Source organism: Physella acuta, unplaced genomic scaffold (genome assembly GCF_028476545.2).
Source record: "Physella acuta isolate Inbredline_101_S28 unplaced genomic scaffold, ASM2847654v3 ptg002434l, whole genome shotgun sequence".
NCBI classification, from domain to species: domain Eukaryota; kingdom Metazoa; phylum Mollusca; class Gastropoda; family Physidae; genus Physella; species Physella acuta.
In genome coordinates this window covers 44864-70499 of record NW_026733919.1, presented here as the reverse complement: position 1 = coordinate 70499, position 25636 = coordinate 44864, and the positions used below count along the sequence as shown (strand labels likewise).

The window sequence follows — 25636 nt, the reverse complement described above, 5'->3', positions numbered from 1 at the left end:
TCACTTAAAGACTATAGTAACCTTTCTTATCCATAGTCTATCGCACTGTTAAAAACAAAATTATGCAGCATAGCGCTCACCATGATAGCCCAGGGTGCCAAATCGAACCGTGCAAGGGCGCCGGCGGACGCGCCTGTTTCAATTTAGTGAACAAAAATGATAATACTCCAAGCTTATCCGTAAATGGAAAGAAATAAACATATATGATTTGTAGGACCTGGCTTATTAAATGTTATTGATTTAAAAAAAAATATTGAACAGTATGTTCAGTGTATAGAATAAATAAAAGGCAGTGTTAAAAATACCTAACGACATTGCACTTAATCAATCCCCGCTAATTATGTAATTATTTTTTTTTCTTAACACCAAAAACAAAGTAATAAAATGTAAATTCTTTCTTCTTAAGAATTTTTTTTTATTAAAGGGAAGTAACTGTGCAGTCAATACATTTCCGACACAATTTTAGAAATTTTATAAACGTCGATACACTTTTTAAAATTTTATGTCGTGTTCATAATTGAAAATTATTCTTCTAAGTAAATAGAATGAAAATTGTTTTTAAAAACTTTCAATGGTAATTTTTTGACTCGTAAATTTAGACTATGAGCACGATAAAAAATCAAACACTTAAATCCGTAGAACTGTCAACGACAAACTTTTTTGCCACACGTTACAGAACTGAGCTTTATATATTAGATACTAGCCGTCCCGGCCAGGCCCTGCTCTGGCTTCTGTGAAAAACCCTTCTGTTAAAGACCATCACCTGTGTGTTTAGTAATCATCATAAACCCGGCATTGCCCACCCAAACCACAACCAACCAAAACCAAAACAACAAAACGCAAACATAACGCTAACACAATTACAAATACAAACGAAAACAAAAACTTACAACAAACCAACCACAACCACAAACACCAATACGAACACAAAGAAAAAAGCAAACGAAAACAAACCAAATCCAAACACAAAACCAACCACAAACACAAACCCAAAGAAAAAAACAAACGAAAAAGCAAACGAAAAACAAACCAAATACAAACGCAAAACCAACCACAAACCCAAAGAAAAAAAAACACAAAAGAAAAAACAAACGAAAACAAACCAAATCCAAACGCAAAACCAACCTCAAACACAAATACAAACACAAACCCAATGAAAATAAAACACAAACGAAAACGAAAAAGAAAGAACAAAAACGAACCAAATCAAAACGCAACCACTAACGCAAACCCAACCTAAACACAAAGAAAACACTAACGCGAATATAAACGCAAAGTGCTCACGGGGCTGAATCGCCTACTTCAACTTAATAAACGACTATAGTACCCCAACTTATTCATAGTCTTTTGCACTCACTTAATGAACGTAGGCGCGAAACCGAACACGGGAGGCCCGGGACCCCAAATAGCACCCTGTCTGGGCGCCAGAGGACGCACCATGACGTCACCGCCTGATTGAACTTAGTAAACGACTATAGTACATAACTTATTCATAGTCTTTTGAACTCACGCGAACGTATATACCATAGCGTACACCGGAAGGCCCGGGGCGCCAAATAGCACCCTGTCGGGGTGCCGGAGGACGCCCGGATTTGATTCACTTAAAGACTATAGTAACCTTTCTTATCCATAGTTCTATCGCACTGTTTAAAACAAAATTATGCAGCATAGCGCTCACATGATAGCCCAGGGTGCCAAATCAAACCGTGCAGGGGCGCCGGCGGACGCGCCTGTTTCAATTTAGTGAACAAAAATGATAATACTCCAAGCTTATCCGTAAATGGAAAGAAATAAACGTATATGATTTGTAGGACCTGGCTTATTAAATGTTATTGATTTAAAAAAAAAAAATAATAATTATTGAACAGTATGTTCAGTGTATAGAATAAATAAAAGGCAGTGTTAAAAAATACCTAACGACATTGCACTTAATCAATCCCCGCTAATTGTGTAATTATTTTTTTTTTTTCTTAACACCAAAAACAAAGTAATAAAATGTTAATTCTCTCTTCTTAAGGATTTATTTTTCATTAAAGGGAAGTAACTTTGCAGTCAATACATTTCCGACACAATTTTAGAAATTTTATAAACGTCGATACACTTTTTAAAAATTTTATGTCGCGTTCATAATTGAAAATTATTCTTCTAAGTAAATAGAATGAACATTGTTTTTAAAGACTTTCAATGGTAATTTTTCGTCTCGTAAATTTAGACTTTGAGCACGATAAAAAATCTAACACTTAAATCCGTAGAAGTGTCAACGACAAACTTTTTTGTTTTTTGCCACACGTTACAGAACTGAGCTTTATATATTAGATGTATAAGTTAATTTCAACTTTGTGTTGAGTTATCGTAAACCTAATTCAATCATTAGTAGCACGTCGTACAGGCCGCAACATATTAGCTCAATTCATACAATTTTTACTATTTTAAAAAGGTTAATTTATTATCTTTGAATCCTCTCATTTACTAGTTTAATTAGTTAAATTCTTTAAGAAAAAAAATGTATAAAAATTGGTGACAGAATTCTTATAAAACGAAAGAAACATGAAAATGCGGTATCGATACCGCTAATAGGGTACCTAGTTTGTGAGACATATTGCATAGTCTGCTAAACGGATAAACCTAAAATAAGTATGCTTATTAGAAAGCTTAATAAAAAATGAAGATAATCCTACTAAAAACAGAGCTAGTCTCAATGTGCGACTATTTTATGTAAATTTTTGAAAACTCCCCTTTTAAACTCAATATGAGATTAACAAAAAACAAGTAAAAAGTTGAAATAAAAATTATACGGCGGTAACGGCCAATAACCGCTGCTAATAAGGAGGGCATATATGATTGGAATCATAATTGCATTCTATCGGTTTTTAAACGGTTAACATAGCAATGCGAACGACTACATTTGAATTAGATTTTATTGTGCACGAAAGGTTTAAAGCCTGTGACGTCATATTTTATTTACTTGTTCAACTAGCTATGACTAAGTGAATTAAAAGCTTTGGATTCTATTCTAGACATACACATGTTTTTGTTTAATATTGTTATTCTTCTTTTTATTTATTTTTATTTTTTAATTAAAATATTTATGAGAATTATTAGCGATTCTCTGGTAATATTTATTAATCGACTTATTCGCATGTCTTTGAAACCCGAAAGCTAACTCAATAACATTTTCAAAAAAAGGCAAAAAAAACCAATTTCTAGAAACAAAGACACACTCACTTAAACAATTCAAATTTACTTATAAAATGATTTTGGTAAATAATAATGCACTGTGCATGTCCGTCTTAATTGTTTAACTAATGGTTTATTTTTTAAAAAATAATTTATAGGCTAATGATATACATTGTGTTTGAATTATCTCCCTTATAAAATACAAATGTTTAAATGGAGAGTAATTATAAACTTTTTCTTTATTGTTAAAAAAATACATTAAAACAAAAGTACATTTTTAGCTAAAATGTATATAGCCCAATGATAATTGTAATAAAAATTAAAATATAATTTGTTCATTTTAGATAAGTTAACCTCGAGTTGTGAGCGGGTTATACATGTTCAGAACGTGTAAACTATACCTACGGCTATGTATCGATCCTAAGGCGACTTTCTATGAAACGATTAAGTTTTATTTAGACCCCGAGTGTATACCAGTCTCATCTCTAATGATACATTTAAAAAATGTTCAAAAATAACTAAGGGGTGTAGCAAGATGTGCTGACAAGCACAACCACTCAAAGGACTGTCAGGTTTCCATAAAGAAGTAGCTGCATGGGCCATGAGATAACACCATTAGTTAACAAGTAACTGGTTGTACTCACGCAAGCATGGCGCTAGAATTAAATGCGGCCATCTAACTTATAGTATAGTCCGTTTTTATACACGTTTTTAAATTGCAAGCATTGTTTTCTTAACGGTTTAACTGTATGATTTTTTGTATAGAGCTGTTTTTTTTTTCTTTGTTTGATCAAAATGTTTTTTTTTCATAGTTCAAGTGTGTACGTCTTTTAACATCGCTTCTTGCACTTTTGACTTCGATTAAAGTGACATGTCCCGATAATTCTATTAGTTCAAGTCTATCTACGATAAGACTATTCGAGTCACATACGACATGAGTTAGCACTAGATTTTAACATCTTGCCAACACAGTAATGCCGTATGTAAGTATAATAAAAAAAACAATAACTATCGAGTTGCGCCCATTCATGATCCATCTACGGCGAAAGCTGTTGGGGGGAGACTCTATGATAACGATCCACGTTGCTTAATGAATTCATGGGCCCCACACTTTTCAGATAAGCCAAGTCACCAACAATCTCAATTGAAATTTCAGATGAAATGGACCATTATCAAGACCAACTGCCAGAGGAGTAGCGACCCCTACCGGCACCCAGTGACACATTTGCAATTTATTTTTCATATTTATAATTCAAAACTGCAGCAAAATGAGCTTGTCATTGTTTTTCCCCACCCATTTTAGCGACCCTTTGGTCGGCGACCGGGGACATATGTACCCCCCCCCCCCCCACCCGTCGCTACGCCTCTGCCAACGGGCACTGAATACTTCCAATTTTGATATTGGTTGCTCTAAAATAAATATATATATATATTATTTTAATTTAGTATTTTAAACGAGCATTTCACAATTACTTCCCATATTAATTTTTCCAAACAAACGACGGGAGACAACTCAAAGACACAAAATCCGACTAAGAGATAAATAAACCAAGTTGAATAAAAAATAATACAATCATTTGATGATTGATCCATTGACATTAATTTGTTTATTATAAGGTATCTAAGCATACTTAACTTACATTGAACGGCGAATAAACGCTTTGGATACATTTAAAAAGCTAACAGTTGGTACTTATTTCATGAAGATTTCAAAGATATGTAATTTAACAGTTTAAATAATGTTGCAGTCCATAAATAGACCTTTGGCTAAATAATTGTTTTTAACTAGCTGATCTGTATCTGATGTGCATAAATCTGCCTCAACATATTATGAGCGAAAAGATTAATCTGAGGCTGTAAAATTCTGACATAAGTGAATGAGAAATAGAATATCTCTTCTAACTCAGTTGAAAAGAACAGCGATAAGATTTAATTAAGTTGATGGTAACTGAGAGATCGTTTATTTTTACATAAGTTAAGCTACTTGTATGGATGGGTGGAGGGGGGTAATAAGTTTGTTGTTACACAGTGTAACAAACTTATTGCTACATAAATACAACGTATACATAAAAACGTTGTCTTTGTTGATGTTCATATAAAATACCAGCGTTGCTGTAAAGTGATATTGATATCTTTGATTGTCTTGTAAATATGTAAAACATAATCATATTGTGTGTATGATTGCAGTACATATATATTTTTAAACAAACTCACATCTATGTATACATATTTTTTTCAAAATAACTTGTGCTAACTTTATTGGTATGTTTTGACAATGTTATGTCATTTTTGTTTGATTTTATTTTACTAAACTGATTGTGTCTATTAAATAGGTATATGTTCCCCTTGCTAAATTTTTAAGCAAGAAAAAACCTAGTAAAATTGTATCTACCTCCCCTATTTATGAACTAAAGCTTTATCTCAACACTGATTAGCAGATACATATTACCAGCTTATATATTTACAGTCTGGTGTAGTGTTGTGCTAATGGGTGGTGGTGTGGCTCCGATTGCAGTAGAAAAATAATTACTTGGACGTTTATTATTTTTAAGGTTACATTACTATTTTATTGCTAGATTCTCAAAGACAAACAGTTTTTATTACTGGAGAACATTGAAGAAGAAACATCACTTAACATAATGTCATCACTAGTCTTTAAAACATGTACACAAAATAATTCATGTATTGGTGTGTATGTTGTTGTTGTTTTGAAACACTACATTTAAATACATAACACGCGCTATACATCTAAATACTTTAATTCAGAGTTAACTCGTTTAACTATTTTTAATGGAAACATACAATACAAAATCGCTACATTTTCTGTTTTTATTTTTATTTTTTTTATTTGGTAAATGTGGTATTATTATTATTGTATCTCCCTTAGTATACATTTGCAAAATAATAATTATAGTTTACAACTACAATAAGTACTAATACTTTGTTTCTAGACCCCTGATACAACTTACGATCATTACAATTGGTAAATGTTGTTGATACATGAACACGAGCTGTATAAGTTTGAAGCGGGTCACACATGTGATATCTATAGGCCTATTACTGAGATCTGGTAACATTAAATGATTTGTTGTTCAAGCTATGTCAAGCAGACATAAATTAGGCACAGTTACCAAGCAGTTAAATCACAATTTGGAATTCAACACTTTTTTTTAAGCTTAGATGGTTAGGTATATAACTTATCATACAAAAAAACCGCGTATCAAATTAACAGAACTAACGGCAGTTTCTTCAAAGATCAGTTAAAAAAAAAATGTATCGATTTTTGATTCCCATTGTGTTACACTTACACCAAAGTTGACTTTTTCTTACTAATTTTAAGTAATAAGTAAACTGTATCTATATTTGTACAATACATTTAAAAAACATGTTTAGCTAAAATGTATATAGTCCTATAATAAATGTTACAGTAAATAAAATATAATATATTCATTTAAAATATGTTAACCTCGAATTGCGAGCTGGTTATACATGTTCAGAACGTGTAAACTATACCTACGACATTTCATCGATAACAAGTTGACATGTTATTAATTGCTTTAGTTTAATTTAAACCCCGAATGTATATCAGTCTCAAGCAACTTATGCATTTGTTGTGGTCATGGTCAATACTTGATTTCTCCTACCCTAAAATGATAGCACACCTCATTTTACCAAACACCTCACTCAAAATTACATTATACAGCTGTTTATTCTATGTTGTTTTTTTCAATGTTTTTTCTTTGTACATTTTACTTAAGCTCGATTTTTTTTGACTATGCAAAATAAATGTTAAAATTCATTTTCTAGTTTTTACTGCAAAAACGTGTTTTCATTTTTTCTCCATCGCCACCAAACCCTCCTCTTCTAACCCCTCCCCTCTCCATATATGTTGTTATGTATAGAGGATCTCTTTTATAGCTGGTACTCTGTTGTAAGCGAAAAATGATATGCGTACAGTTCAACACATTATGAGTTCTACTGGTAATAGTGAAGCAATACAATAAATATTACCATGGAAAAGGATGGCAATGTAGGCCTACAAAATTCTTGGTTTATCTTTGTTCTAAATTCAAATGTAAAATAAATATGGATTATCTTTGAAATGCATAGGTTAATTACATCAAGCAAAGTAAGAAAAGATTCAGCATTGTACAAGCGATATCTTCGCTTGTCTTTCAAAATAGTTTTAAACATAGCTTCTGTGTTCATTTTTGCAAATACAGTAATAATTCAACATAAAATAATGAAGCATCTATAGTTTAAGATATTTTTAAAATTAGTTAAATATTTTTGGTATGTAATATTTCAAACATGTATTTATTTGACTGATTTTTAAAAAATATTTTATTTCTTTAATAAAAGGTTATATTAAATAGGTAATTAATTCCCTTGCACAATATCCAAAGAAGAAAAAAAAATATTGGTAAATAATTTTCTGCTTCGAAAAAAAAACATTTAAAAAAATATGGGAAACATTGTAACGAATGTAATGGATACATTTAAAATCAACTAAAATAGAAAATATGTAACCATATAAGATACGTAGGCGTCCCTTTTGGAGCTGGTCAAATGTAGCTCAATTTAAAGTTGTGTGTGTGTGTTCAATATGGCAGACATTATGTTGATACAATCATTAATTAAGTTATTAAAACTGTCATTTAAAGTAGTGGTCGGAGTAGTCGAGTGACTGATTGCACCGAATCTCTTCTCTGTATTTTGTATAAGATCAAAGTGTACTATCTGTTAAGGATTATGTACAGAGGTCTTAGCTGTAGGTTCAGTTTTTCCTAATGTTAATCAGGTTCCCATCTGAGCTGGTTGGAAATAAGGACGTACTACAGACTCGAATCGGGGATCCGAACAATGGCTAGATATAAAGGTCTAAATATGTCTACATTCTTTGTTGTGTTATGTTATTACTAACTACAATGGTAGGTTGTCACGTTTCGTCCAATCATTTCCAGTTCTTCGTACACATATTTCAAGTCTTTAGCCAAGATGAATGGCTAGTTTGTATTGTATATTTTTATTAACACTATATTAATTATAATACTTTTTAAAGCCACATATGTCAAACGAAATTATGTGTATAAGCAGTCATCTGAAAATAGTTCTATTGTGTTCATTATGTAGGGGAAGATAATAATAATTTCTTGAGTTGCGTGGTATTTCCAGATTAATTTCCCATTGACTAAAGATGGTAGTTTATGGTGAAAACACGTTATTTTAGTTGACGTCAAACAGGGGTTAGGCTTGAAAACAAAAAAAAGTTGCTGTCTGTTCTAAAAGTAAGTTTGAATGATAAGTAAATGAATAATGTGTTGATCTTAATAGGCCTACACATTGATTGTAAAAGTAATTGTACCCAATCTTTTTTTTTGTATGTATGTTTTGAAGAACTATAAATATTAACATTTAAAAAAACCAAAACTGGCTTTTGTAAAAATGTTTTTAAGATTATCAATTCAGCATAGCAATTTAGCTACCGGTTATGTCACTTAACATCATTAATGAAAAGGGATAAAAAGCAAGCTTTAAATACTAATTGTCAATATTTAAGTACTATTATTTTGTTTATAGTGTGTATATAATGTTACCGTTACGTAAAAAGTAACATTAATCTAAATAGACCATTATGTTCATGCAACAATTCGGTAAACGCATATTTCACTCAATATGTCAGTGTGGATAATAGGACTAACAAAAAAAAACGATACACTTAAATGTTTATTACAATATTTTTGACATAGGAGAACGTTGTTCGGATTTGTCGAGCAATATTTCTGAGGTGTACAATATGTATGTGAAACACAACTTTTTATAAAAGCAATAGCCCTTATACATAGTGCTGACCTGACCTATTGGCGTAGCTAGGGGAGGGTAGGTTGGGCGATGTCTTCGGGCGCCGACCCATGTGGTTGCGCCAACTAGAGTTGATACGACATACAGTCAAAATTAAGAAAATAGACAGCCAGTTGGCTAGTCGGAAATATTAAATTGTTTCCCACATTAATTGTGTAACACCAAATTAAAACTGACAAATGTTGATAACGATATTTACATCTCACGTGAAGGGATGGGGGTGTCAACAAATTGACAGGTCGACCCTTGTGAAGGAATGGGTCGTTACGTCACTGACCAGACCACACAATTCATTAACGAATCGATTTCACGGATGGAAAAAAAAAAATATGGTACAATATATATATATATATATATATATATATATATATATATATATATATATATATATATATATATATATATATATATATATATATATATATATATTGTCATGTTCTGCTTTAAAATTACCATATATACAAAATATGACAGTTTGAGTACACAAGAAGAAAACACAAACAACACTGCCAAAAGCACAGGGATTAAAACAAAAAAAAAATAAATAAAAAATAACAACTACTCAACCAAATATACTGAAACCTACAGCACTGAACCAAACAAAGATAAATTTTACATTTCTACTCACATACTAGACATTATGTAAGCACTATTACAATCAGTCAATTCATAGCTTGTAAACTGTCCCTATTTAAATATATATATATATATATATATATATATATATATATATATATATATATATATATATATATATATATATATATATATATATATATATATATATATCAAATAAGTATACAATATTGCACAACGACACATTTATTTTTCTAGAAATGAAAAAAAAAAAAAACGTTTTCCTTCAAAAGCAGCACTAAGTGTCTAACATTTTTGTTTAGAGAGAAACAACATCATGTAATCTAATTAATGTTTAGACAACACAAGGCACATGGGCAACAGCACGATACATGTAAACATTAGCCGATTAATTTTTGCAAAGGTAACATCTACTCGATGAATAATTTGCATCAATATAACACACATTCTTTTTAAACAGTCCCCCTAAAATATGTTGTCACTGTCACATCTGTTGTCGTTATAGACGATCTGAATGCTTAAAGTTAAATAAAATATGGTTAACATTTATGTTAGCATAACAGTCACAACTTTCATAATGGTTCGAATTATATGTATTCTATACTGATCAATATGTATTCAAGCATGAATGTTTAATTGAACGTTTTAATCGCAACTTACAACTACGTCTAGTGCGTTCTGTGTTGTTGCCGAGGAAACAAGGGCGGTGACCTAACCTAGTGTAAAGCGTATATATTTTAGTTATTGCCTCCCTTAGATCAGTCTTTAAAGTTTAAACTGTCGCTACATGGTTCCTAAGATCGTGTCGTGTCTGTAGTACAGGTCTGTCACAGTCACCCATCGTCTCACGAGTTCGGCCTATCTGGTGATGTGAGTTGTCACGTCCGACTGACGTTGACTTTTATTTTTCCTTCACCACAGCGTTTCTTTCAAAGCTACACGAAAAGAAAAAAAAATGACTTCATCGATTATAGAATAAATACATCTAATGCCACAAAAATAATGACGTCATCGATATTCAATAATAAAGACACCTACATTACTACCTAATGCATTTATTTAATCTTAAAAGTGTTCTGTATGTAGAATGTTTCTTTCAGACTTTTTAAGGGGTGGGCGGACATTGACTAAAATATATTTTCTAAATAAATATTTTATCGTTATAGGGGTCTCCGTAGTCAACAACATTTCTAAAATATAATGAAAAAAATCATATATATTGTCTGTTTAATGAGAGGGGACGACGAGAAAGACAATGCAAAACGATTTTAGCAATGAATAAACAATATCCTCACTTGTCTTTCAAATGTGTACAAAAGAACACTACTATTTTTATGTTTGTAATTACAGAGAAATTAAAAATATAAAGAAATTGCATGTCTACAGATTTGTATCAAAATTAAAACAAATAAAATAAGATTGTGTGTTTTTTTAACAAAACAACTCTATTACTGCTTCATTTGATTTTTTTCCCCAATACATTTACCAAACCTGTTATGACTATTAGATAGGTGATTACGTCCCTTGCAAGCTTTCCAAAACAAAATAAACCGCGAGTGATCTCCCCTAAACATTCTCGAATATTCTTATATAACACTACGGTAGATGGCACATCGCGATATAAACATGATTTTCAATTACTTAAACTTTTTAAGATAAAATAGAATCTCATAGAAAAATAATTGAGCACAAAGTGAACTCCAAACAATATGTGTATAATAGTTCGGAATATTAATAGTACTTTATAAATTCACATGCGTTTTTTTTTGAGAGATCGAAAATAGCGTAAATTACTACTTCCAGTCAACGGAGATTACTCAAAATTTAAAAGAAAGCAGATAATAAGATATTTTACTTATATGTGAAATTTCGTTTATCTATCTAAAACAGTGCTCAAATTATCCACTTCCGGTCACCGTAAATCGTTGAGAAGTTGATACTGAACAAAAAATTCGATAAAATACTTCATACATGGAATCTCATCAACCTAGCTGTAACGGTATTCAAGATATCGTGTTTACAGACACACATACACACATACACACACACATTGACATAACAACAAAGTCCAGTTTTTCAGACTCGATTACGCGTAAAACGCCGACATTTTGATAACCTGGATTTTAAAAAAAAATTGTCCGATTAAAATATGTCATCTATACTCTGTATATGATGAAGTTCTGAAAAGTAAAACGTAAAGTAAAAACTGTCAACGTTTCACGTGATTTTTTAGCACGATTACAATTCTTCCTCTATACTCTGTATACGAGAAAGTAAAAAAAAAGTAATTGGTAATAATTTATTATATGTATTTGTAAACTAAAAATAACAATATGTGGCCGGCAGTGTTCCTATTCCTTTAGAAAAAAAAAATATCACAAATTAAAATAGAAAATATGTAACCATGTAAGATAAGTAGGCGTCACTTTATGAGCTGTCCAGAAGAAGTGCAATATAAAGCTTAGTTTGTTATCTTCAATGTGATATTGCAGATATCGTCAATGTGAACTTACATGGTTTATCGAATACTATTACCATAAACTGTACTATGAAAACAAACAGTTCTCTTATGTATAATTTGCAATGTTTTTTACCCTCTGGATTTGTAATGACCCAGACTCGAACATCTCATAGAACTATATAACTCTTTTATAAGTTAACGTTGACTTGCATTTGTATGTATGTAGGCCATGTTCCATAAAAATCAAAACATGAATATTAAATTCCTTGCTTATTTAAAATGGGTGTTACGTGTCGGCTAAATCCACACGTCAGTACAAATGGAAGGTAATAAACAACACCATGTTTTGTTCACTTAAGTGTGTCAGGATGTGGCAGTTTACCAAACATCAATTAAGATTACAAAGAGTGTGATGAGCTGGTTGGCGTACTATCAGTACAAAAATTGGTTTTGTTTGATCTCCTTTTTTTTTTAAAATTAATTTGCCATTGTAAATAATAGCTAAACATCTTTATCAATACTATCTTCATCATCTTCTTCTTCATCATCATCCAAATCATCTTTGAAAGCAGTTGCCCCATGAACATCTTCAGGATTCTCTCCCTTCTCAATATGTCGATAAAAAGTTCTTGTCTGCCTTTCCTTTAAGTGCTGAACTTCAAATTTTAATTGCTCTTCTTGTGCTTTCTTTTCTTCCTCACTCTGCCCCGGCTATATTATACTATCTTGTTTGGTATTACATTTAGCACAAACTTTAACTTGGGTTGCACAAGGCTGACACACTGTGTAATAAGCTCTCTTCACAGTTTTCTTGTGACATCTGACACGTGTAGCAGGCTGGGATAATGGTTTGTATTTTTTGTACTTTATTTTCCATTGAATTATATCCTTACAGCGAAGACAAATGCCTTCAAAATTCAAGTTGTTAATGAGTTTTGTTTTGTCAGATTTATCATGCATATCATTTTTGAAGGCTCTGTTATTTTGATATTTCTGTTTTCGTGTGCAAGAAACATTACCACGTTGTGAGCTCATTTTTTTCGTTCGATTGTCCTGCTCTTTCCTTGTATTTAGAATTGTGGCAACACCATGTTGATAGATTACTGTGAAAACCTTTAGAAAATTCAATCAAAAGATAAACGGAAGATAGAGCGTTGCTTCAACAAAAATCTTCGGTTGTCTTGCAAAAGTGTAAAACGTAATAATAATGTATGTAGTTTTGTAATTACATTGAATTTTTAAGACATTACACTAAAACACTTCTATGTGTTTATCACTATTCAAAATATTTTATTTTGTATATTGATATGTTTTGTCACATTAAACGGTATTTCATTGTGTTATTTGATTTTGCTTTATCAAACTAATTATGTATATTAATAAGGTAATTATTTCCCTTGCAAAATTTCTAAGCTAGAATAATATCTGCAATATTCAAACAAACAAAAATACAAGCGACATTGTATTTAATCATATGAACACACTAAAATTAGTTAAAAAGAAAAGGTGTCACATGTAGGTCAATATAAAGCTTCGTGTGAGTTCACTATGGCAGGTATTATGTTGACACAATCATTAATCAAGTTATTACAACTGTCATTTAAAGCAGACACTTCAATGGTCGGAGCAGTCGAGTGACTGAATGCACCGATTCTCTTCCCGACATTTTGACTACAATTAAAGCGTAATGTATGCCAGGGGCGTAGCGAGGGGGGGGGGGGGGCGGGGGTGCGGAGCGCACCGGGTGACACCATTTAGGGGGCTGACACCAAGGCAAAAAATAGCAAAATAAATAGAGAAAAACTCGAGGGGGGTGCAAATTGAAAGTTTGTCCCTGGGAAGGGTCTCTATGCCTCTGGGGGGTGACACCATTAAGTGCCGCACCGGGTGACACCCGACCTCGCTACGCCACTGCTGTATGCTATGGGTTCTGTACGGAGGTCTTAGCTATGGGATCCCAACTCGTGACTTTCGATTGAGCAATTGTGGGATATAAAGGTCTAAATATATATATATATATATATATATACCATTTTTAATTACTGATTGTAATGTAATGTGTTTTGGAAGCAATCTGTTATTTTATCTTTTATTTTCATCTTATCACGCCAAATTATTAGTACATATATTTTTATATGGTTATTTTGTATTCGTTTTTTAAATACTACTTTAATATTAACCTAAGTTGCTTGCTAAGCAAAATTCAAAATAATGTGTACAGGCAAATTATCAAATGCATACATTAAAAAAAAATACATGTGGGATTAGATATTGTGATCGAGTAATATCCAAGCGTGGTGATATATAATGCTTTACATTTTAAATGGGGATGTAAATATAACGTCATTGATTTACGCTGTATTTTCACTTGTGTATCCCTTTGCCTGATAATCTAAAGAAGGATAATTAAGAAAACGTGTTAACAAAAAGGTTTCAAGACTGGACACGATGTTGTCGTTCTTTGGCAATATGCGAGTTGAGATGATAAGTGAATAATGTTTTAATCTAAAAACAGCTTTAAAAGAAATACAAATCAACTGTAAAAAACTGGCAAAAGTCTATCTCTCTTTAATATGGTGTGTTGCTTGTTTGCTTTAATATCGTGTTAATTATATGTCTTGTGTAGTATTGTGCTAATGGGTGGTAGTGTGGCTCTAGTCTAATTATACCAATGTGTTCATTTCTTAAAGTGTTAATGCGTGTTCTAATGACATGTAGACCTATATCTTTAATTATTTTATTTTTGTATTAGGGTTTGGTTGTTGATGTTGCTAATGGTGTTTTTTAAAAATGAAATATCAAATGGGTTTATTTACATGCTTTATACAGTGGGATGCTATTGTGCTAACTGTTACTGTAAATATATGTTTTGGTAATAGTTATCTGTTAATTAGCGCTGCCCTAATGGTTCTAATGCAATATGTAAACATGTCCATCTTCTGTGTAATTGTGTCCGTCAGTCTCGTCCATATGAAGCCGTACAGTTTGAGTTTGTCTGTCACTATAATTTGGGTGTCGTGCTTTATCTTTCCTCTCCGTTTCCTAGTATTAATGTTTATAAAGTACAATGTTTACAATATACTATGTTTAACGTATAAATGTATTCCAGGCCATAAGCCCCGTGCATACAATTGTCAAATAGTCGTCAGTTCTCATTATGACGTGTGGTCATTACAGTTGCTGCTACTTGCTATGGAAATTTTAATGTTTCTTTATTCGGTAAAATTATCGTTTCTACCACTTACAGGCGCAATACATTTGCTTTAGTAAATTAGTATTAAACAGCTACCTCCCTCTTAAATGATGTAAGTCGAAAGTGGACGTGTGTGGACGTGGGGGGGGGGGGGTTACTAAAAATAAAATAAAAAATGTGGACGTCATAAATGGATGAACCCTTATTTAATAACCACAAGCAAAGGCGTAGTGAACCTATCCGGCGCCTGGGGACAAACTTTTCGATTTGCACCCCCCGACAAGATTTCGATTTGCACCCACCCCCCTCAAACTTTCGATTTGCACCACCCTTAACCTTTCAAATTATTTTTCCAAAGTTTTAAGTTTTTTAAGTTATCAAAGTTTTAACACTTTTAATCTTTTAACGTCTTTAAATAAATGTGTGATTAACAGTCTGTCTGAAAACAAAAATTGTTCTCTACCTACATACTATTTTACAGTTCTGCATATAGCGTAGATCCTCTACAGTAGTCAATCAGATAAACAAATAAATATTCAAACATGTAAACAAACTTGAGTTTCAGTAGTATATAGATAGATCTAGGTCACAAGACGTAATTTCTAGATCTAGAATCTATTTCAGGCCTTAATTATTTATATAAATCTTTGTTTAGCTTCAATAAACATCTAATTCGAGAATACATGGGATTTATCGATCTAGGTTCTAGATCAAGATATAGTAGGATTACTCGCTAACTTGGAGGCGTGGTGGGTTGCTAACAACAATGGCGTCAGGACCAGGTGCAAGACTTCCGACCATTTGTATGCCATGTTTACCACGACCAAATGGCGGGTTTTCACGTTATATAAACATGCTATAGGTGGCCAGGGCTAGATATGCCAGAAAAGCATAATAGAACTTTTAAAAGGTCACCTGTGACGTCAGTATATGAAGGGATAGTGTGGTCAGACCCATGCTCAGCCGAAATCGGTGTTTTTTTAAAAAATAAAAAAAAACGTCTTTTTGAATGTGGGGTCTGGTTATTTTGTGATGATAAGTCACCGATGTGATGTCATTTATATATGACCCCCGAAACCCACAGTCATCCAAGGTATGACGGGTAAGTCTAGTATTTAACTAAATGTTTCAACTTTGCATATAAAACAATATTTTTTTTGTTATAATCTTTATAGGACAGGTATCTATTTTAATTTATTTTGAATAGCAGCCAAAAAAGACATTATCAAGTAAAAAAATTAATTCAACTATCGTTTTCAATTGCTTAACAATGAAGAAAGAGTTATTTTAACAATGTTTTTTCGACCCTCGCATTTTACTTGTATATTGATAGAAAACGATAGTGAATCATATCAAGTTCACATAATTACTTAACGCTTAACGTTTCAATTCCAATATTAAAATAATGTTCTTTAACTCAAACGGTTTATACTTATACTCAATGTTTTTTACTGAATTATTTTTTAAAAATGTTTGTATATTTTGCAGTTATTATTGTTGGTATTTTTTTAAATTTCAGTATTGGAACCATAATTTTAATCACACCAAATTGTAAACTATTCATTTGAAATGTGTTAATCATAAAGACAAAACCTCGAAAAATGTATTAACTTTTTATTTGCTAAGTGTAGACGTGACATAAGAAAATATTCGTATTTATAAAAAATAGGGTTTCATTCAAATAGCCATTTGGTAACTTCTTCAGAAAAATCAAAAATATATTACAGCCTTAAAAATGACCTCACAGTTGCATCTTTACAATATACAATATAATAATAACTAAGTATGTTTAAAATATCACCACACTGACATTAATTTATTCATCTATATATTGTAAACTTTTCATCACTTGATTATTATATAAAATTAACCCAATACTTTGCACTGGAGTTAAAAAATTATTCTAAGAACAACATCAAAATAATATCATCGTATTCATGGCATAATTGTAAGCAAAATATTTTCCATACATAGTTGTAGAAAGTACCACATGGGTCGGAGACAATAGAAACCGTTTTAAAAAAATCAAACTGAAAGTGCAAATAAAATGTAACTTTCATGGGATTCTAAATGTAAAATTAAAACATGTATGCACATTTACTTTTGAAGAGTCAAATTAAGTCCAAAATTAAAGTTCTTTAAAATTATATTACCGTGTTGAAGGCTAATTAGATGTCACTGCCAAAAAAAATCTGGAACATTTTAACAGCTTTAACTATAGAACAATATTTTTTAAATCAACTCTGTAATGACTCAGGTATTTGTCCACGATTAGATATGGTGTCTGGTCACCTCTAACTGTGGTGTCTTGACACCTTTAACTGTGGTGTTTGGACACCTTTAACTGTGGTGTTTGGACACCTTTAACTGTGGTGTTTGGACACCTTTAACTGTGGTGTTTGGTCATCTTTAACTGTGGTGTCTTGTCACCTTTAACTGTGGTGTTTGGACACCTTTAACTGTGGTGTTTGGACACCTTTAACTGTGGTGTTTGGTCACCTTTAACTGTGGTGTCTTGTCATCTTTAACTGTGGTGTATTGTAACTTTTAACTGTGGTGTCTCCTGACGTGTGAGACGAGAGAAATCTTCTGGGCATATTGTGTACCACACTGGGTACAGGTGTAAGGCTTCAAACCTGGAACAGAGACAAGAGAAAATAATAAATAAACCATATATTGAATTAATATTTTGTTTCTCTACGTTATGTTTTAAAAAAAAATCAATAACTTCTTATAGATCTGAATAACTATTTTCTACAAGCCTTATTTATAATATTTATAATATAAGATCACTAAAATTGTTTTGATATATTTGTAAAAAACCCCATTCCTACCTGTATGTAAGGCTGTATGTCTGTCCATGTCTGTTGTGTCGAACATCTGGGCTCTACAGAAGCAACACACCCATTTCTTATGGGGGAAGTGGACCTTGCAGTGACGTCTCATTTTACCGCGTTCGTTGGTCACGTGACCACACAAGGCACCGTCATCAACAGCTCTTGGTACACAGCAGTGCATTAAACCTTCTCCTGAAAGTAAACGGTTATTAAAATAAATCTACTAAGGCAATATCATTTATTTCCGATTTTACAATATAATTTTATTCTGTTAATACATTTGCTCTTAATAATTTTTAAATTGTCTACAACAACCTACCATCAGTCTGATACATGGAGTCTAAAAGCTGATTAAATTTTTCCTCTCCAAGAGCTGCCAGCTGTGGGTTCTGGAAACTAAAACCGTTGGAGGAAAACTTCAAAGTCTGGATGTCTACACCGTCTTGGTGAAGCTGTAGAGAGACAAGTTGATGTTATATTTTATGTTTTCAAATGTTAAACTTGGCGATTTAAATTCTTTAAAAAGTTAGGTTTTCAATAAATAACTGTATAGAGAAATTAAATTTGGCGATTTAAATTCTTTAAAAAAAGTTAGGTTTTCAATAAATGAATGTATAGAGAAAATAAACCTACACTGAGTAAATGAGTCATGTAAGGGAAATAACAAAGAATTTGAAGATTGTCCTTCAGTTGTTGAGGTATTTTGGGTAAATTACTGTTGACAAAAAAATCACATAATGCAGTTTTGAGTTCCTGCTTTGAATCCTGATCTTCTGGTAATTTTGTAATCTGGTGAAAATAAACAACACAAATATTTATTTAGAATATTTTTTTTAAAGAAGATTACGCTGCAGTTATGAAAAAGAAAAAAACAATTAAGCAATAATTAAGCGAAAAGATTCAACTTACAATGTAATTTCCTTTTTCATCACAAAATCTCTCCTTGTTTGTTGAATCAAATTTTATGTTTAGTTTATGAAGTTCATGGTCACCATAGGGCATCACTTTCTCTCTTTTTGCTGAGTTATCTTTCTTAGCTTTTTTTGTAGTTGAGCATTTGTTTCCAGAACCTTCACCCTTTCTTTTTCTTGCTTGAATAATTACTGTTATATTGTCTGTATGGTACTGAGTTTCCTTTTGATCAACATGACCATCAATAATCGTGTCGTCACCATATTCATCAGCTTTATTCTTGTCATCATGGCTTTCATGTGTCTTATTGGTAGCAACATGCTCAACTGTCATCATGTCAGGAAAAGATCTTGCATTTTTCTCGTAGGTAACAACAGGAACTTCATATACAGGGGTCAGCCGGATAGCATTGTGTTCATTTATCTTCTGGTCAGGTGTATCCTCAATTATCTTCTGCTCAGCTGTATCCTTAATAATCTTCTGTTCACGTATATCATCCGTTATCTTCTGGTCAGGTGTATCCTTAATTATCTTCTGCTCAGCTGCATCCTGAATAATCTTCTGTTCACGTATATCATCCGTTATCTTCTGGTCAGGTGTATCCTCCATTGTCTTCTGGTCCTCGTTGTCGCAGCTCACCACGTCTATTATAAAATCATCTTCATCTTCCTCAGATTTCGTAACTTGGGGCATGTCGTCATCGTATAAAATAGTTGCTTCTTCGTCTGCAACAATTTCTTTCTTGAGCAGCTGGTGATACGATGTGTTGATATGAATGTCAAACTGTTGATGTCTATTGTTTGATTAGTCAGGTATTTGATGTTGGACTTCATTAATGTTAGAATCATTAATTTCTTGCTTGACTAAACCAGTGGATGTGAGATCTAATGGCTCATCAACCTGTATAGACCTGGTATATTGTGGCATGTGATTGGATGGAGTAGAACTTGTTAGGGGATACAATGGTTGGGCATTGCAAGCCACAGACTGTAGTAAATGAACATTCCTTAAGTCAGGTATAAAAGCTGCAGGGGGTGGCATGACATTAGAATATAAGTTGGTTGGTGGCTGGTAGATTGGTCTGGTGGTGGCTGGGCAAAATGGTGGGAGAATATCTGGTCTGTAATGTAATGGGAAATGTTGAAAAGTGGATGCAGGAACTGGTAATAGGTTGTAGAGAGGAAATCTTGGTAATGTGTTATGACCAGGTATCTGATTGAAGTGAATATATCTGGTTACAGTTTCATTGTTAGCTATTTGATTAAAGTGTGAGGATCTTGGTACAGCAGTTGAAACTGTAGACGAGAATCGTTGTGGTTCCAGGTGATGTTTGTTGTAGGAAATAGATTCAGGTGAGTTATGTTCACATCCTGACATGGATGAATGAACACCGCTGCTAGATGATGGTGAACTCTCGCCACTTCTCGTCAAAGATGTGGTTTCACAGCTTCCAGAGTCTGGCGATGAGCGAGAGGTTGCCTGTGTTGGCGAGGATTGGCTATTACTATGTAAGGAGTTCTTGCAACTTGCAGCAATTGGCGATATTTCGCAGCTTTCTGGGAGGGGTGAGGCGTCACCAGAACCAACAGGGCTGAGTTTTGTATCCGTGTGTTGAAAATCCCATGGGCGCCATACGAGAGATTGTGCCATCGTTGAAGGAAAGTTTGTTAATTCAGATTTCACTTCAAGGTTTAACAACGCTATTACAGATTATGTTTTGTTCTGGTATTCTAGAAATAAAAGAAGTGCATTCCTTTATTAAAAAAATAGACTAATAAATGTAATGTATAAAGCACTCTTTATATGATGATCGAAATATATTTAAACAAAACGCCTAACGCCTGTTGAAATATTTAAGCGTGCAGTTGTCTTATTTTTTTAATGTTTATCTTTTTCTAATGTTAAAAATATTTTATAAATTTAAGTATGTTGTATGAAATGTTGCTGCAGCGAAATGTGTTAACATTCGTACAATTTTTTTTTTGTTACCGCGTACATTGTGTTATAAAATGAGTGAACAAATTATTGTAAGTGTGAAATGTTCTGGTGTTTGTAAGGACTAAGAAGAGCTGTTAAAGTTTATATTCTTGTTGTAATGGATTCATCTGTCTTGCGCAGAATTGTCATAATATACATCGCCTTTATTTAATACCTCTTGTATGTTTTACTGATTTTAAATAGTATCTGCATGTGTATATAATTTAATCTAAACGGAAATGTGAGTGTCGCAATTGTGTTAGATGATGAGGTAAAGCATACTCAATTAGTTAAAATAATTCATGAGGCTAAAATATGTTTCGTCATTTGGAGCTATAGAGCAATGTTTTATATATTAGCTTCATAATTAGTCAATAATTAATATAATGACAACCATGTGTGGCATTTTCTGCACTAGCAGAAAGTAAAATAAAATTACAACTTACCAGAAAAAGGGGGAAAATTCTTCAGAACTGACCAACGGTCACTGTAGGTTTAAAGTTAACTGTGAAGGTAATCCAAGTTAATTTCAGAAATAAATTGAACAGTTGGAGACGTTACACGTCTAATATATCCCTATCAGATCTATAAGCATTACCTCATTTGCATATTTGGCATCAAGCTCCTCCCACCAATCCACGGAGGTAAAGTCACGTGGTCGGTTTGTGCAGTCAACCGTGTCGCGAGGTGACACGCTTAGCTCATCATTACCACCTGACAGCGGTCAATCAGAGACGCCCACGCCTCATGTCCAGCACCTTTCTTCAAAGCACAGCCGGCAAGTTCTACACAATAGGAAGGTAACTAGCCGGTAGATCAAAAAAGATGTCAGAACTCGAAAGAAAACATTCATTGACCAATACACATTTGGTTGTTTTAATGCACGAAATACGTCATGAAATGGCGTAAATCACGAATTTTTTTTTAGAAAAAAACGGTAAAGTCAACTTTAAGCTTAATATTTTTAATCCGAACTCCTAACCAAGGTTTTAACACGGCTCTAACACGTGTCATCCCTTTTTGATTAAACTGATTTAATAAACAAACAAAATATCAGATGATCATGTTAATTAATCTGTAAATTTTAGTTTTAAAAACTACGTTACTTAATCTGACCCGTTTTTTAAAATGTCCATAAAGACAACACGATTATTGTCATTTTTTCACGGCACTAACCTTCGTACTCACTCTAACACAAACTTTACCCTAAGCCACCTCACTCACTAATATAATCCCATGCCACTAATGTACTCACACACACAAATGTCCCCATGCTCCTCACAAACTTACACACAAATATAACCCAATCCTCCCACACAAAAATAACCCTATCCTCCCACACAAAAATAACCCTATCCTCCCACACAGACACACACAAACATAACCCTATCTTCCCACACAGACTTACAAAAACATAACCCTATCATCCTACACAAACATAACCCTATCATCCCACACAGACTCACACACAAACGTAATCATATCCTCCCACACAGACTCACACAAAACATAACTCTATCCTCCCACACAGAATCACACAAACGTAACCCTATCCTCCCACACAGAATCACACAAACGTAACTCTATCCTCCCACATAGACACACACAAACATAACCCTTGCTCCCCTCAAACGTCAAGTAACAAATATTTTGACTTTAAAGCAACGAATTTTGAAATTATTTTAATTTTAGCTCAATATATTACGTTATATTTGGCTGTTTTTTTTTTTGTTTTTTTTGTTTGTGGGAGTGGGGTAGAGTTGGGATGGCAGAATTAGTGTTTTGTTATTTTAGTAAACGTTCCGTAAGACATGTGATTCTATGGGGTGGAAGGTGGTGTACAAATATCAGACGGATGCCATGACTTACAATACACTGTCCGTATACCACATCCACCTGGCTTGATTGATTTAAAACGGTCTGTCTAACATGTGCTGACGTCAGATTGATGACGTAACCATTGACCCGTGACGACGATGACACCACGAATACAAAAGATAACACCTGGGTGTAGGGACGCTAACATTGACACCGATACAAATAAGCATGGCGGATATTTACAATACATTCAACACTAGTGATTAAACAAAAAAATATATACATAAACCGATGATTATATTTTAGTTTTGGAAATATCTTGCGGAGATTTAATTATTATTTGTTTATGTGAATAAAATGTACCTCTATTTACCTGTTCCTTAAAAGTTGTAAAACGTTTTCATATTATATTTTCTCCGGGGGGGGGGGGGGTGGGGTCGGGCACTTGAAATTTTTCGGGGCTGGGGCAGACTAATAAAATTTCTGGGGGGGGGGGGCGTGGCCACCGGTAAAAATATACATTTTCTATTTAAAATTTATTTCGTTCCAGGGGGGGGGGGGCTAGACATTTTTCGGGGGAGGGGGTTTTTAAGTCAGGGTTATCACGTAAGGTCAACAGTATCAGTGTCATCACGTGGTCATCACGTGGTCACACCTTCACACTGGTCATTGGCAGATTAAAACACCAGCAACACTGACACGGATATAGGAGATAAGTCAACAGTTAATGCAGGAGTTAACGACGTCTAATCTGGTTTCGTTAGAATCGGATTGATAAACATTGAACAGCTAGGGTAAAGAATTAACAACTGTCATACTATACACACTAAAGTGTGATACCTTAACGAAGTTACGTTTCCCTATGTTGCTAAGGGCTCCTTACTAAAACACACATTTCCCATACAGAATCAGACATATCTTTGCATATAGTTGGCTAAGTCATATCGGCTTTGTTTGGGTCTACTAGGTATCAGTGAGTACCTATCAATTATTATGGAGGACAATTTACAACTTATTCTTATGATCCAGAGGCGTAGCGACCCTTCTCGGCACCCGGGGACAAATTTTAAATTTTGCACCCCCCCCTCAAACTTTCGATTTGCACCCCCTCAAACTTTCGACGTGCCCCCCCCTCCCCCCCCCCCCTCAAACTTTCGATTTGCACCCCCCCCCCCTCAAACTATTTATAATCGTAAAATGCAGCTAAAATAACATTTTAATTTGTTTTTACAACCCATTTTGGCGCCCCCTAAGGTCAGCGCCCGTGGACATATGTACCCACTGCCTCCCCCCCCCCCCCCCCATCGCTACGACTCTGTTATGATCACACGTTTATTTTGCTAGACTATTTTTTTTTTTCTATAACCACATTTGGGGATTTATTAATTTATTAACACTTTTAGAGACTTAGAGACACTTGTGGAGTTAATTTAAAATGTGCAAACATCTAACAGTAAATCAAAATATAGTTTTAAAAGTCAATATGTTATAGTCATGTCTAGAAAAAAAAAATGATTAATTGGACTATGTTTATCTCTATGTGGAGGTTTTGTGAATTTCATTCCTTAATCATTTTTTTGTTTACAGTCCATATTTATTGAAAATACTGAACAGCAAAATTTACTAGTCACATTATGTATGCACTGTAAACTAACTAAAGCAAAATCAGGAATTTATAATTAAAAGAAAGCAGAAAGTGAGATTGTAGGTGGTATAGAAAATTCCCGTGAAAAGAAGCAGCAGTCCAATTACAGGGAAAATTTATCAGATTATTGGAATAGGGCTGGTAAGTAGGTCACCAACCAGTTCTACGGCTAAATACAAAACTTGCATGATCCATAGAACTGGTTGGTGACCTACTTACCAGCCCTATTAAGTGGGTCAATTAGCTAGGGATTGTATAGCCTCAAATGTATTACGCTGTGCTGCATCTAAAAATGTACAAAATGATAAACTATTCTAGCGTCATTTATGACAGACACTCGTGTGCACAGCTACATAAAGTATTTTAAGGAAAAAAAAACTTGAAAAATTAGATCTTCACATTAAAGATAATCTCCCATGTTTGATGATGACAAAGCTGAAACAGCTTACAAATTGTACACCAATGACATAAAACCTAAAGTAAGAAATTTTTAACCAGCGTTTTTTAGTGACGGGGGTGAAATTTGGGTTTATAAGTAGAGCTGAAATAAATTTGGGTTTACAGAGAATTAAAATGATACAGATTTTAAGCAATCGGAAAAGTTATGTTATTACAATGAGACACATCAAAGCAAACATTCTTCCCTTTCAAGCATCTATATCTATCCAGTCCTCTAACAGTTTTTTTTAAATTATTTCAATTATTTTAAACATTTAAATCAGTAATAATAATTTGTTTGATAGTTTTACAAGCATCAAAGACATGAACATCAATTGCATATATAATAATCAAAGGGGGACAATGAAATGGCATAAGAACTCGACTAAAATAAGGTGTGCAAACTCGGTTTCTCTTGACTGCTTTGTTTGCTGTGCTCCGTCCTTAGCTGCGGAGTCAAAAGTCCACATTGTAGCCACACATGGACAGAAATAGAAACGACCGTGGGGGAAGGGTCTCTGTAATACTCATACTGATCTATCATTCCAAAAATTTCCATGACATTTAATTGACCCTTGGCGATGAGGGTACGCTACCTTGAAATATCCGCCAGTCGGGTTGAGTGGGGAGAAGTGTGTGTGTGGGGGGAGGGGGGGGGGGGAGGAATGTATCTCTTTCTACCATTCCGGTTGTGCACTCTTAAAAACCTGGGAAACAGA

At 33.4% G+C, this 25636-nt stretch overlaps 1 pseudogene; it reads right to left on the bottom strand.

Moving 5' to 3' along the window:
- Positions 1-12598: 12598 nt before the first annotated feature.
- LOC131933269 (uncharacterized protein C9orf85 homolog) lies at positions 12599-13172 on the bottom strand (annotated as a pseudogene).
- Positions 13173-25636: the final 12464 nt, after the last annotated feature.